Here is a 16,614-nt window from a genome sequence, read left to right as displayed (position 1 = left end):
CAGCAATCGTCAACGGAGCTCCAATAACAAGATTCACCGTGGCAACAGGTAAATAATGAGCAGCCAATGTGGACTACTATGCTTAGGGAGAAAGGTATCGTTTTTATTGGCTTTGTCATCTCTGTTATCATCATAGTCAGCGTTTAAGTTTGACATAAAATATTTAATACATAATTTTTTTCCACTGTCTGAGGTCTTCAATTACCCATCTTGAATTTCCATTAGATGAAGCTCAAAAGGTCATTTTAAATTTGATTTTTAAATCTACTTATTCAGTTGTAACCTGACAGGAACAAACTGAAAAATTGAAGATAAAAATATCAAAATAGAGAGAACTATATCTGACACAGTTTACCGGTGGGCCTGTGATGGTAGTTACACAGATAGCGACAGACTTCAGGGTGGGTCAGCCCCTTAAGACAGTCTATGACAATTTTATTTATTTAATAATTCTTCAGTAAACATTTATTATACAGATGGGATGTAACAATCTCAATTTTACAGAAGAATTCATTATTTTTTCCATTACTCTGTGAGAAATGTTTCACGAGATTTACAGAAAACCTATCCATTAATGTTCCCCACTCTACCCATTTATGAGCTTATCTAATATCAGCCTTCACTGAGAGATGATGGCTCTCTTACCATCATAGCGCAGGCGTTTTATCGAGTAGCTCTTATTAAGAGAAAGAGTTCAGTAATAGTAACTGTTTCACTTTAAACTCTCCAAGACTTTAAAGAGTATAAAATTCTATCAGTAAAATATCAGTAGTTTTTATCAAGCTGTCTACGTCTAAGATTTTAGATATTTCTGCATAAAGTTGGAAGCATCAACCAGTTTGAATAAGGAATGCAGATCGTGTTGGGACAAAAAAAGCCCTATTAGCGGTTCCCAAATGGATCTGGGATGATCTGGGAAACGGCCAGATCCAAACTGGATGTGGGTCTGAATCAGTCTGAATCCAGTGTAAGTGGACTCTAAAAACTACATTGAAATTCAGACTTTGAATTTCAGATACTTATTACTTTCAGAAAGTAATTAGATTACAATTAGACTGTGTGAAGTCTGCATTTAAAACGTAAATTCGTTCAGTTTTAGAATCGTAAAGTCATTTCAGCCTGATCTTCACTCATATATTCATATCATCTCTAAGATCTCAACAGTGACAGACATTTTTCCATCAGTGTGACCGATTACAACACGACAAATGATACAATAAATGTTCCCAGTGCAAAGAGACTGGCTGACAGTCTGACAGCTGCCTGAATGTCCGCAGTGTCACACAGTTAGAAAGATATTGTGATAATGAATTTGTGATGTAATTGCTTTCTCCATTTGTACACTGGCAGCTGATTGATTATAAAAGTGGTCATGTAAAGTACAAAAAAATAACAAACCTGTTCATAAAAATGTGAACTTTTTCAAATTAATGCACTCCACCACAAGCTTTGATAGCAACTTTATGAATGAGGAAATGAAATGGAGTTTATTCAGTTGCAGCGGGAGAGGTGGAGTCAGAGTTTGATAAAGAAAACCTGCCAGTGAGCAGGTTCACAGAGTCTGGCATAATTTTGAAGGTAACTCTCTTTTGTTAACAAAAACCTGCAAAAACTCTAGATTTTAGCTCTTCCTTAGCTTTTGACTTGGTTGCAATGGAAGTGAGAACAGCTTTACTAATGCTCTTCACCTATCAAGAGTTTCCAGTCTGTAGATTCAAACCTCTAAGGAATCGCTCTGACACAAAAAAGTGACAGTGCTCTAAGCAAACACAAGACCAGTGTCAAAAATAGCACAAGTGCTGGATCCTTTTTTGTAGTTAATGTGATGTATATCTCTGTGGACAAGACTGCCAACAAACTGCTGGCTTGTCTCAACACTGCAGTGAAATCCAGGACATAGTCTCAAATCAAAAGAACAGAGGTCCAGTAGTAACTTGCTCCTTCTAGACAGCTGCACTTTTGAAAATGCAACTGAAAATTGAAAAGAAAAGGACAGTCTGTGTGTAGCAGAATAATTTCTCTGTTCATCAGATATAGTCAAAATTTCATGAGTGCTATTGCAGTGCAAGCAATAATGCGGTCGAAGCTTTTCTCTAATCCCGGCCATAAATTGATCAGAACATACCTGCCAGGGTGTAAAAGGATTGTCGATCAATACTATATTTTACCTTTAAGCGCAAACACAATGTACATTACAAACGCATGGAGTGAAAATTCAGCATGAATAATAATATTTAGGAAGTTATTGTTCTTATAATAACACAGCAGTGTGTTAATTACAATGTTTCCAACATATTTAAGGATACAGCTTTGTCAACTTGCTTGACAGACTTTACTTTCCATAATGCAGGCTCATCATGACCGACCGCTTTGATAAGCAGGTTAAGCTGCCTATAAATCAGCAGTGACATGTGCCCTTTAAGACACCAAAGCCTTGCCACTACTTCGTATCTATCCCAAATACCCTGTGAAAAAACAAAGAATCAAAGCTACGACGCCAAGCTTTGAGAATTTCTCTATGAATTTTTTTTCTTTTATGAAGTCTGAACAGAACACGTTTCATTTGGTAATAAAAATGACACGCCGGCTTCAGTTTCTTTATCTCTTCTTAAATTATTCTCTCTCAAAAAAGACACTTTAGCCTCATCAAATGTTACGATGTTCTCATGGGAATCCGTTTTTCTTTTTACTCCCTCATTATGAAATTCTGTGCTTGGGGGAAAAAAATGGCTGAGAAACTTGTCAGAAATCCGGAAGAAGGAACAACAGAAAACAAAGCTCTGATCAGACAATAGTGAAACGTTGAAAGGCAGAAGCAGAGCGGTCCTCGGAAAATGACTTTTAGGAAACTCATAGCTGATGCGGCATAAATTCCATGTAGGTTAATGAAGTCTTAATTTAGACTTTGATGAGACTTCATATGGTAAAAACAGAAAAAGCACAAATGTCAGCACACTGTCGTATTGAGCCCTCTTTCCTGGGCACCAACAGGGACGCAGGCAACGGCATCCGAGTGCTGCATCAAATCCAACACACAATGTTCCAAACATAGACAAAGGACCTCCTCCACCCATAGTGAGCGACAGGACAGTGATTAATGAGGCCACACTAGTGGAGAGTGGCTCTGTTATACTGCACCTCCACTCATGTCTCTGCTTCAGCAATAAGCGTGTCAACAAGTAACTAATGACTGCCAAGATGTCCTCTGTTATACATTTCCTCATAACATCGCACTCCTTATCACCTCTAAAGCTGCATTCACATTGTAGTCAAACATGGCTGGGAGCAAGATAGGTGGTAATTATTTTCAAGAACAGATTAGTATTAAAGTCAACCATTGCTGCCACAAAGTGTCAGCAAGTCTTTTACTGTGAAAACAATTTTGTGACCAAGTATACATGAAATGAAGTATTGATTGATCAAATTTACTTTTATTTAATTGATTAATTGATTTAGCCATCCATCGACCTACCCCTAACATTAACACCAACGTGTGACAATCATGGTGACAACGTAGGATCGAGTGAATTAGGTCCGAGTCATAAAGGTCTAGAGACTGGTCTGCAATCATCTGGCAACCACTGGTTGTAAGTATTGTCAAGTGGTTGCTGGAAGTTGATGATTGCTCCAAAGACACACTTTTTTGTAATGATTGTTTGAAGCCCCAATCACCTGGGCCTACAAACCAATCAGTGACCCCCTCTTGCTAGAAAAAATTGTATATTCCTCAACTGTTTGCAAAAATCTCCTTGTGAGTGCTTTGGTTGCAAGCACATTGTTGCAGTTGTAGTTTGAATGGGGTTGGACTCCACAAACACTGTCCAGCTACTCTCACAGCTTTAGTGAAACTGTGAACAATGTGACCGAACCAAAAATGGAGATCTTTGCATTCAAAATAGAAGATGCACCTTTTAAAACAGTTCCTAGGATAATTAACAGCAGAATGAGAGGAAGTGCCTTCAGCTTTTAGGCCCTTCTCCTGTGGAAACAGCTCCTATTTTGGTTTCAGGAGAGAGACACCCTCTCTATGTTTAGGATTAGGATTAAAACTTTCCTTTTCGATAAAGCATATCATTAGGGCTGGATCAGGTGACCCTGAATCGTCCCTGCCAGAGGTTTCTTCCTGTTAAAAGGGAGTTTTTCCTTCTCACTGTTGCTAAGTGCTTGCTCAAATACGTCGTTTGATTGTTGGGTATTTTCTGTATTATTGTAGGTTCTACACCTTGCAATATAAAAGCTCCTTGAGGCAAATGCTGTTGTGATTTGGTGATATATAAATAAAATGGAATTGAATTGAATATGAAAAACTACATGTACAAAAGGTGTTTCGTGCCGCACCTTCTTCGCAGCCGACTTCACCTGGCAACAGCCAGCAGACCCCAGGAACCACTGCTAGCAGCAACCAGAGTTTGTATTGCGTCCAACATGGCAGACAACTCAAGCAACGTGTGCACGATAAACCTCAAGAGTAGGCTTCCCATCATGCTATTCTCCATTGCTTTCTTTTATAATACCCCAGCCTGAACTCAACATAATACTGATACTCATTCAGACTTCATGGTCTGCTCATGCTGATGATAATTTAACCTGCATCACATCATTCAAAAAGAAAACAAAAAACAAAAACTGCACTCTGCAGGAATCTTATAAAATCCATTCCCTCAATTCTGATGGTCAGAGAGTCCCTCCAGCCACTGATCAAACTGCAATGTCCCTGTTCAAACACAGCTGCATCAATGGGCTTTTATCACACCACATCCCCCCACCCCTCCCATCACCCCGGGTACAAAGATATGCACAGCTGCTGCCCTGTTGCCCAGAAACTGAATGTCACTTAAGGAATACCCCCATTCCACAAACAAGATAGTGTTACAGGAAGCACTGCAAACAGCCTAAGCCTCCAAACTTGATTTTCTTTTCCGACCGAGCACCCTATACTGCTCACATGCATCAATTTTCTGGGGCCCCTCTATCTAATGAGAGTTCAGATGTCATTGAAACTGTGAAGATAGGATGAAAAGAATTACATAATTGCACCTTTTCTAAAGCAGGCCTTCTCTGTTATTGAGTTTTCAGTATCATTTTCCCATCACCGGGGACTGACCTAAACCTCTGTTCAATCAATGCATACTGAGTTATGAGTTCTGTAATTTAAAAATCACATTATTGGATGTAGCTCATTTAGTCGGAGCGTCTTACCAAGAAACCTTTTATGTCAGTCTGTTATGTCCAAAAGCACAAAGGAAGTGCATTAGCAGGTTATTTGTTTAGCAAATTACTTTCAGCCCTCACTTTAGGCGAAAAGTCCTTTTGAAGGCTCTTAGATGACTGTTAACATCAATTTTACACTTTTTTATGTATGTATTTATTCAGTATCAGGAGAAAAATGAACATTTTATATTATAAAACAATGTGAACTATATAAGATTTTTATTATGTTAAAAAGTTAGAAAATGGGGAACTGCGTCAGAAAAAAAAGATTTCGTACTTCAGTGATTTATTTAAAAGACATTCATTAGACCAAACAACCTTCCTAAGCACTGAATCCCCTTTTTCACCAATCTATGCTCCGTTAGTTCTGGCTTTATGCAATTTGGCCTTGTTTTGAACAGAGCAAGCCAAGACTGGAAGACAGCAGCGATTTAAAAAAAAAAAAAAAAGCATGCTCTTTCTTCATTCGGCTACGGCAGTGCTAAAAGACTGCCACTCCGGATCCTCCAAAGAAGCCACAAACACACGTATGAATAAACTGAGGAGTTTTGCTGGGGTTCCTCCTTATTAACCTGACAGGTATTTTATATTCTGTACAGTTCGAGGCTGTTCTGCAAGGGAGAGATGGCATTTAAGGCCCTCCAGAGGCATTAAAGCCACTAGGCTAGTAAGAAGAGCCATATCCCTGAATGAACTAATTAAGCTCCACAATGTCCTCTGCAAAATGGTGCCCTGAGATTGGTCTCTGCAATAGCAGTAATGAGAAAGACAGAGACGGGAGGGTAAAAACATGGGAGGGAAAAAAATCAGAGGGGAGGGGGGGGGCAAACCTCAACCTCAAATGCATAAGGAGTGTGCACTATTCAGATAAGACAGATTAGCGAGGAGGCGGGTTGTCAGGTTCTTTCTGCCCCTCTCGTGGACGCGTTACATTTTTGAATCCAAGGTCCGGATTTTCTTGTCTTTGTTTTTCTACCCTTGGTTGCAGCAAGGCTCATTAAAGTCCATAAACAATGAGAGATGTGCTCTCTAATGAGCAAATGTTTCTGTAAAAGGGATCTGTCCTTGGGAAGCTGGCCATGTCATCTAACACTGTATCCAAACCCAGTCTCATGCATCTCAGGACAAACAACCAGGCCATTCTCACTAGGCTCGATTGTCTCTTCAATCTCATTTTCGTTGTCCCCTGGTTTTTTTTGTAGTCTACTTCACATGAAAATTATCGGCCGTCATGCCTCCTGACATGGAGGGCAGTGTCGCAAAATCTGGCAAAGTGACTCATAATGAAGAGCTGAGACTTCTATGCTCCCTTCCTTAATGGCTGCATAGAGTGAATGGAGAGTCCCAGGAGGTTTCTATGACACAGGGTGGCTAACTAAGCCATCTCCTTTGCTGGCTACGGTGTGCAGTGAAGCTGAATAAAGCAGAAGTCAAAAACAGTGAGCTTTCACTGCATTAGCAGTCCATAACAGATGCTGCTCTGGAGATAGAGAGAAAAAAAGCATTTAGTGAAACAAACAGTGGAAAACAGATGTATGACGTCACATTCTGATTTGATCTTTTACACCGACAGCGGGTCAGACGCTGATAAGTGATCTTTCTATGGCTCACTAATTGCAGCAATACTGTATAATGATAGCAGGGATTGAAAGAAATCACTGCAAGTCCTCGAACACAAAATCAGTTTGTAAAAAATTCCACAAATGAGAGAAGATGCAGAGGCAAGACACATGCTACAATTGTGTTTTATTGGAGAAAAGATACAGTCCTGAAGGCCTAAAGTGCTTCATTATAACCACAGTGGGCCGAGTTGTATTAATCTTCAGTTTATCAACAGAGTTTGTAGGATGATTGAAGTCAAGAGTTTTCGCTTTGTGAAATACTGGATGTTTGTCTGTTAGATCTTAAATTACCTTTAGTGTCAAGAAATGTAGTAGAAAAATCTTGAGATAACTCACAGCAAAAGAAAAAAAAGAAAACTAGAGTTATAACGTCATCTTATGGAGAGGATTAATATGATATACACACACACACACACACACACACACACACACACACACATATATATACATACATATATATATATATATATATATATATATATATATATATATATATATATATATATATATATATATACACATATATACATATATATATACACACATAGCTATTCCCATATATAAAAGTGGGAATTTTGTTCCAAATGTAGGTGAAAATAGATCAGTCTAAATCAAAATGGCACAATGTCATCAAATGTCATGTCATCAAATGCTGAAAAGACATAATAAATTTACAATTCTAAAAAAAATTATGACATTAAAAAATGCAGTGAGTATTGATTGATGTCTACCAGCTTGGCCAACCTGCATGTGCTCCAAATCTATTACAACTCCAGCAAGGCAACATCTGGTAACAGCTCCCCTTCATATCAGTATTATTGAAATAAGAACATAAGGCAAGAACATTTTCTCACAACTGCAGCTGACTCGAAAGTAGGAAAAACAGTGATTATTCAGATGTATCACAATGGAAACATTTGAAGTGTTGACTTCTTTTGCTTTGCTGTTTGTTGGAAAATTGAGGAAAATAATAAAGCATACTTAAAGAATATAACATACATAAAGAATAAAGAATGTAAGTAAATACACCCAAAAATACTGAGATAAAACTGAGTCTTCTCCTGCAGAGGATATGACATTATACTAAAAACACACATGGTAGCTACCTGACAAGACTCTAACTCTTACTTATGAAGTATTCATTTTGCTTTTGCTCTAAAAGTTTGATCATAATAATAATAAACATGCAATTTTGATACACCTGTATAATCAAACACCTGTTCACTGCTTGGTAATACTTAATATCTTATCAGCCAATAACATAGAAGCAAGTCAATGAAATTGGGCAAGACGACCTGCTAAAGCTCAAATCGAGCATCACAATGGGAAAGACATGTGACTGAAGTGAGTTTGAGTGTGGCATGGTTGTTGGTGCCAGATGGGCTGGTCTGAGTATTTCAGAAACTGCTGACCTTTTATTTTATATCAGCAAAATACAAATTTCCCACACAACCATCTCTGGGGTTTATAGAGAATAGTCCCAAAAAACGAAACACATTTTTGAATGATCAGCAGTTCTCTTAGCAAAAAATTGCCGATTCCAGAAATCAGGAGGACCATTTCCAGACTGTTTTGAGCTGATAGGAAGGAAAGAAAAACTCAAATAACCACATATTAAAATAAAGGGATGCAGAGGAGCATCTCTGAATGCACTATACGTAAACTTTGACGCAGATGAGCTACAGTAGCAGAAGACCATACTGTGTGCCACTCCTGTTAGCTAAGAACAGGAAACAGAGACTACAATTTATATTTTGGCATAAACAACATGAAAGCGTGGGTCTATCCTGCCTTGTATCAATGGTTCAGGCTGGTGGTGTTGTAATGGTGTGGGAGATGTTTTGTTGGCCTACCTTGTGGCCATTACTACCAACCGACTGTTGTATAAACACCATAGTCTATCTGGGTATTGTTGCTAACCGTGTCCGTCCCTTTATGACCACAGTGTACCCATCTTCTCATGGCTGCTTCCCCCAGGATAACACACCATGTCTCAAAGCTCAAATCATCTCAAACTGGTTTCTCGAGCATAACACTGAGGCATGCCAAGCACACTGCAAGTCTCTGAGCTGCAGTCTTTGGGCAGCACAGTCTCTAATGCCTCTGTTGGATGAGCTAAAAAGGCCAAGCCCTCAACTCCTGATGCTGACTCTTCTGAGTTTGGCCCATCTGGCTTCCTGCACTGTGAGCCAGTATCAATCACTTGCAGCATGACACACTCCCTTTGTTCCTGCAACGCAAACATATTTCATCCTTCTGGTGTTCAGAAAGAGCGCAAGTCTTCAACTGACATTTACCCCCCCTAGTCTCTCATAAAAGTAAGATAAAAATTAAGTAAAATGTAAAATATCAAGATGAAAGTGTCGGCATCTGTATGTATGTATGCATTAAAGCATCAAACGTTTCAGGTGAGATTTTGACCTAAATGTATTTGGTCGGAATATATTGACCTTGAGACTTCATCAAAGTGTATGAAGCTTTGAAAGCACAAAAACACTTTTTATACCTTCTGTAGCCTGTCTTGCCCATTTCAACCGTGAGATGAAAGTCAAATGTGTTAATACCATCCTCAGCACTTGGTAAAAGCATATGCTTCTGGCATTAAATTAAAAATTCAAAAGAATTTCAGAGAGGGTTTAATTTGGAGTTTACTGACTGGTTCAAGGTTTTAGAGAAAGTGCATTATTGCCCAAAATGCATCAATACCAAAAGGCAACCACCGAAGGCTGCAGATATTTCTTCTTCATGTATTCATATGGCAGGGATTTACATTTAAATTTTGAGCATTTACAGTAAATCGTGCAGCACTGCCAAATACTATGGAAGCGGAAGTGCAACACAAGAGTGCCAAGAAAACCGAGAGCATTTCTTTATCACCTGTCAACATTCATGTATCAAGTTCTGTTCTAACTAAAGCAAAAAAAAGTCTTTTAGTATCCATTTCTATGTGCAGGCATAATTTGCAACCGTCAATAGTGCAATATAATTACACAGCTACAGAACTTTGTGGTAACGGTGGCTTATTAAAGCAGCAGAGCAGCAAATTATGCAAAAAAGCTTTTCTAGATAAAATGAGACAGCTGTCAGTCAGGAGAGCGGCTATTCATTTCACAGACATAATCAGGCCACGATACATAAGCAAAAATTTAGCTCCTTTTACAGCTTAGTTTACCAGCAGGGTTTGTCTTATTTTTAGATATTATTTCCTGGAATTGAAAAAAAGAAAGGATGAACCTGCATCATATCATCACCATCATTCACGGCAAAGATGTTTCTTTTCATGGCATCTCAGATCGTGTGAATGCACTCATTTAGTGACAAGAACGGTGAAGAAAAGACCCTCGTTCTGCACGCTGAAGAACGCCAGTCAACTAACAAGTAAGAAGGAAAATCGAATAAAGTAGAAAACATACTGAGCATCACACTCTTCTTTAAATTCGAGCCACAAGGAAGGCCTAAACGCAACGTGCCCTTGTCTCATGCTACTACTGGTCTCTGCAAGCTTCAGTGCACAAAACAAGGGTCTGGCAACAGAACGGGAAACAATGAATCCAGAGGTTGGAGTACCCTGCCGGCACAGTGGCTCCTCCTTGACAACACTTTGCATTGTGTCCCGCCTATTTTTCAACCTCCACCCCTCCTCCTCCTGCCCGTCACCCTGCACCTTTGTCTGCAACCCCACCTCACAGTGAGCCACTACAGAGTCTTTTCTTCACAAGCAGCTCTTCAACAGAGCTGTTAGTGTAAAAGCATAATAAATCACAGACCTCTCCTGATTTTATTAATTGCAGCAGCTTGAACATAAATGCTAAACATATTTTCTTTAATCTTATTAGAAGTGTTTATGTTTGGTTAAATAATCCCATCCTTTTTTAGCCCCTTACACTTTACTTGATATATATATGAGATAGGACAAAATGAGCACATAAATAGTTGGCCTTTTAATAAATTTGATTTGCTCTTCAATCTTCATCCATATTTTACTACATCAGTGCTTTGTTCCATATAACTCCACAGAGGCTCAGTTGAATACACAGGTATTGATTACTGCAAATTAGCTTTTGTTTTCAAGTAGAACTCGGACTAATCTCATGCTCGCTTGGCCTCAATTTCATCAGGAAAGTAAGAATTTATATTTTTAAGATACAATTAAGAAAAAGATGGCAATAACATGCATTCTAAAATCTAAATATTTCCTCATTTAGACATGGACACATCTCATTAAAGCATAAGTACATACACGTTTCACCGAGCATTTGAGGCCAATTTCAATATGCACCACATTTTGAGAGTTTTTGATAGATATTTTGGTTTGAGGTTTATTACACAGCATCACGGGCATTAAAAGTGTTAATGGAAAGCCACCCAGTTATAACAACAGCCACTCCCTCTCAGCACTGAGCTGGTGTTACCCTGCAACCACCAGCTACACAAAAACACCATTTATTTTGATCAGTCTAACCTCATCAGCGGCCGCATGTGAAAGCCGTATGGGTACCAGCGACAGGGCTCTGGTTGTATGTGACTCCCATATTAGATTGGTGGCAGGATTTTACGAGTTAATTTGATGATTTTTGACACACCGGTTTGATCAAACGGTCCACAGAGTCTGAGCTGCATCCACCGTCAAATCAACAGCTTCAAGATGTGTCTGTGTTTCATGCTGTTTCCATACCACACAGAGGGTTTCACAGAAACCTCTTCAAAACAGCTCTGAATACCATTTAAATGCAACAGGAAACCAACATCTATCACCTCTGACAAGCTGTTTTGTTTTGGGGTTTTTTTTTCCCCCATCAAGAGACCATAAACCCAATATTTTATATTTAACAAACTCTTATTATATTATATTATGTATTTAATATGCTTTTCCGTCTATGTGAATTCACTATTTTCTCATGAACTGTTGTTTCTTCACACATTTGAATGCATAGCAGCAAGGCTGAAGAACTCCCCAAGTCCGGAACAAGTTCTGTGAACTGAGCTTCCACAAAACTTAAAGAGAGCACATTAAGTTAGGATAAAACCTATCGGTGGCTTTTATTTTAATATCTGAGAACTTCCAACAGTCTGTGATTGTGCCACCTGAGTGTGTGAACAGCACTCGGTGAAAGAAGTCATTCTCGTTTTTTGCTGGCATGGTCTGAAAAACACTACAGAGCCACAGCGGATGCCTCAAGAATGTGCTCGCTGACAATTGTGCCAATTTAGGAAGTAAACAAGTCTACAAAAAAACTGCGCATGGTGCACATCTCGCCTTGTTCCTTTCTCCCAGAAGACATGCTTGGGTGTTTTTTTTTTTTCCTTTCTTTTCTTTACACACGCACGCTGAGGCAACTTGGCACCTGAGGAAGCCAGCCAATCACAGAGTCCCTGGGATGAGCCAGCTGTCATTGCTAGGCATTACATCATGATGGTGAGTCACTCCCTGGGATTTAGAGACAGTAGAACAAATGCCCAAATACACTATGGCCTTAACTCTCTATGACAGCTCAGCCAAGGTAAGCCATGTGAGAAGGTAGATTTCTGACTGTGGGAAAAACATAAGAAACCCAGAGTGCCTCTGTGCACATAAGGTGCATCAGATATATGCCGTTTATCGCTAAAGAAGAGAATAATCCTCAGGTTGGTCTCAGAGCTGGAACGGTGAAATCACGTACAGCAACTTTTGCTGTGCCAAGACACCGCAGAAAGTGATACGGAGTTTATAAGGTGCGACATCAAACTTACAGTCTGCATGCGCCAGCACAAAACACCCACACTGCCCGAGGGCCTAGACACATCTCTTAATATCAGTGGTGATCACAGGAAACAGAGCACATCCCCTGAAGCTAAATTACAGGTCAGCGAGTTGTGTGTTTAAGATTTCAAATCAACACATCAAAGTGCTTTTTATAATAATTATAATAATAATAATAATAAGCCAAGTGGAGCCTTAGTGGTATCAAAAATATACCCCTATGTTTACTCTTCATATTGTTCTTAATTTAGTCACTTGGTTTCTTGTTTGCTGTCACTGTTGCTGTTCATTATTTTGTGCATAAGCAGAAATGTTAAGTGCCGGCATCCACACTCAGGTAAATAACTGCCAGCTGCCATTGTTATGTGAATGACTGGTCACTCCTAAGAAACCTATTATGCAAGCTGCAATCTGAAACCTGGGGTTAAGATGGCCAACACTGCACGTTCGTAGTAGGAGGAAAAAAATATCTCCAAACAGGACTCATAGGGGAGTAATAACGATTCTCAAAGGAAAAAGACACGTAATAAGAAAAAGAGGAATGTTTCAAAATGGGAGACACACTCGAAATGAACTGTGTGGAAAAACATCGCTGCATGCATCTTAAATGAGCAGCAATTATCCCTGCAGACACCAGGTGTACAGGAAAATGAGTTGACTCTTCAGGTGGTTTGAAAAGCAGGATTTGTGAGCAGAAAATCCTCCCCCCCATCTACAAATGAATCCAGCAGGTGTGGTATCAGCTAGGCTGTGGAAATCCTGGAACAAACCACTTTAAACTGTTTTACACTCTTACTTCAGTGAGTGCCTTAGCTGCAGTCCTAGAAAGTAGCCACTGAAAAATACAGGTGTGAAAGTCAGACCTACAGAAAAGTTTCTCAATCTAATGACAAATTGTGGTGAACTCAAGTATAGTGTCACTACTAAGAAGAACTCGATCAGAGAACATATTTTTCCACTAATAAGTACTTTTGAATCCCAAAAGTGACAAATGAATTAGTAGCCTAACCGTGTAATAAATACTCACAAAGAAAATGTCTAAAAATGTATAGTTTCATGCATCGGTCAAAACACTTGACTCCAGGTACACGACCAGCTAAACAAAAAAAAACAAAAACTTCTCGCAAATCGAGTTGCCCAAGATTAACAGAATTTACAGGAAATGTAAAATGTTTGTAATGTATACCTTTGTCAGGACGATAAATGTCTTAAATTGGGATATGAGATTTTGGTCATATTGTACAGCCCTCTCATACTACGTCATTATTTACATTTTAATACTATGATGATATATAGTAAACACATCGCAAGAGTGATTACCACTTCTGGCCCAGAGTCCCCCTGGCAGATGTCTACAGATGGGGGCAATGAGACACTCAAGCAGCAGCGCCTCGGGACAGCAAGAACGATGGAGAGCTAACAGCCAATCCCTGTTTGTGCACCGTCGACAAAGGCAGCTTCAACTATTAATGACTCTTTCACACGTTCACCTATTGAAACCTTTTAAAACTTTGACTTCTTGCAGATAAATGTTGACCAAAGTCTCTGTGTCCATCATCTCGACTCCAGGAGAACTAGACAGCATGTGAGACTGAGCTTTTAGGGAGGGGTGAAAGCGATCACTGTAAAGGGAAAAGCAGGGTGCTTGACTTATAACGCAAGATGAAACAATATCTAGGTGATGACTCATGATTGTTATATCAGGATTGCTTTTATCGTCGTTGGAAGCCAGTAAGATATAGTAAAAACCTGATTAATCAGCAAGCTCAAGGGGGACCCGTGTCACTTTTGCCACAGATTTCTGCATAACGGCACCACCATCAGCCAGTCTCTTTGACAAAACAGCAGTATTTGATCAGGCATCAGTAAAGTAATCTATCAGGGATCAGATCTTTTAGAAGAACTCATAATAGCATCAGAGTTGGTCAAAGCTTTAAAAAGAAATCTTTTTAAAGCTCACCAACATGGCTGACAAGAGAAACATGGGGACCTGGTGGCAGCAGTATAGCAAAAAGTCAGGCAATCACTAGAGTCCTCTACTTTTCGCTTTTCCAGAATGAACCAAACCGGCTTTCCAGGAGAGATAATGTTGGGGAAGAAGGTAGAAGACAACGCTGTGCACAGGGTTGAATAGAAAACAGCAGGTGTTTTAATGCAAGCAATGATATGCAGCTTATTCGTGTATGCCCTTCAGTATTTCTATAGGTTATTGTATTTCAAAAGCTTTTCCTATAAAACTGCAAGACTTGTAACTTACTATTTTTACATTGCTAAGCATATAGCTTTGCAGGAGATCACACCCGCAGTCAGCCATCGCATGCGGTAGGTGTTTGTTTAAGTGATGAAGCATAAGCATTAAAAGTCTGCCAAGTACACTCGGATGATATTGCCGCCGTTTTTCTGCACTCGAAGGCTCAGTTGAACAAAGAGAAAATAAAGCAAAACCTGCTCTCTGCACTTTTAGCTCAAAGATTGTCGGTAATCCAACATTAAGAAAATTACTCAGGGCTGACAAGCGTTTGAGTCATCCCTGATGAAGGTTACCGCAGCTAAGCCAAGGCATTTTATATCGAGGCGCTGTCACTCCAAGCATATTTATTACATTTTATGCCTTTGGTTGAAACAGGTGGGGGGAAAAAGTTATGCAAAGTAAAAAATACTGGGTTTTTTTCTTCTCCACCTGAAAATTAACACAACATAAGTCTGAAGTGACTTTCAGAGACAAAATACCATCTGTTAATCAGTGCAAGTCCTGAGGGAAGTAAGTTATAACAGTGACAGGCTATAAATAACACGGAGTCCCATGCTGACAATAAAGAAAACTGGAACATCAATAAACACAGTATCTATTCCAAATAAAAATCGGTGCTTGTAGCTCTCCAGGCATTTCAAGGAGGACAGGGACATCATGCTGGGATTCTGATGCGCAGCAATGTAGTCCATCGTCACCTTGGGCAACCTCACCAGACTTGGCAGCCTCACTTAAAGACCTCAGTAAAAGGGAAAAAAAAATATAGGGAGTCCACTGCCAAAGCAGCACAGATCATTTGTTCTTATGTAGAAAATCTGGTGAGGTTGGGGCTAAGCAAGTATGCTGAGGAGTGCCACAACAAACACCTGAATATTCTCTATCGCCTTGCAAAACTCACACGAGCAGCATCCCGGTTAGCCTTAGAGCAACAGCAGCTAGTTTGAAATCACAGCCACTCCCACAGATATTTCACCTTCTTGGATGGGATCTTAGGGAACATCAAGCATTGTTTATCTGAATTCATTAGAAGCTGATGCTGCTTCACTCTGCCAAAATGCCTGAGTTTAACCTAAGGAAACTGGAGAAGTATTTTGTTTCAGACCCCGTTTCTTTAACCAGAACAGAAGAAAAGACCACAACAAAAAGGATCAGAAACAAGGTTTTACTGAGCTGAAATGGATGGCTAAGCAGAAAGTGTGTCAACAAGCTCAGTGAAGGCATATTTTCATTTTGACAAGAAAAGTCCCGCCACAAAAATGTGACTTTCATGAATAACTTCATTTTGGAATACATATATATATATATATATATACATATATATATATACATATATATATATACATATACATATATATACATATATATATATATATACATATATATATATACATATACATATATATATATACATATACATATATACATATACATATATATATATACATATACATATATATATATACATATACATATATATATATACATATATATATATACATATACATATATATATATACATATACATATATACACATACATATATATATATACATATACATATATATATATACATATACATATATACACATATATATATATATATATATATACACATACATATATATATATATATATATGTATGTATATATATATATATATATATGTATATATACATATACATATATATATATACATATACATATATACACATATATATATATATACATATACATATATACATATACATATATATACATATATATACATACATATATATATATATACATATA

At 38.6% G+C, this 16,614-nt stretch overlaps 1 protein-coding gene across 10 annotated transcripts in view; it reads right to left on the bottom strand.

Moving 5' to 3' along the window:
* ncam1a (neural cell adhesion molecule 1a) overlaps nucleotides 1-16,614 on the bottom strand; it is a 259,254-nt gene that overhangs the window by 231,788 nt on the left and 10,852 nt on the right. The window lies entirely within an intron of this gene.

Source organism: Pelmatolapia mariae, linkage group LG10_11, assembly GCF_036321145.2.
Source record: "Pelmatolapia mariae isolate MD_Pm_ZW linkage group LG10_11, Pm_UMD_F_2, whole genome shotgun sequence".
Lineage (NCBI taxonomy): Eukaryota > Metazoa > Chordata > Actinopteri > Cichliformes > Cichlidae > Pelmatolapia > Pelmatolapia mariae.
This window is presented reverse-complemented; position numbering and strand designations above follow the sequence as displayed.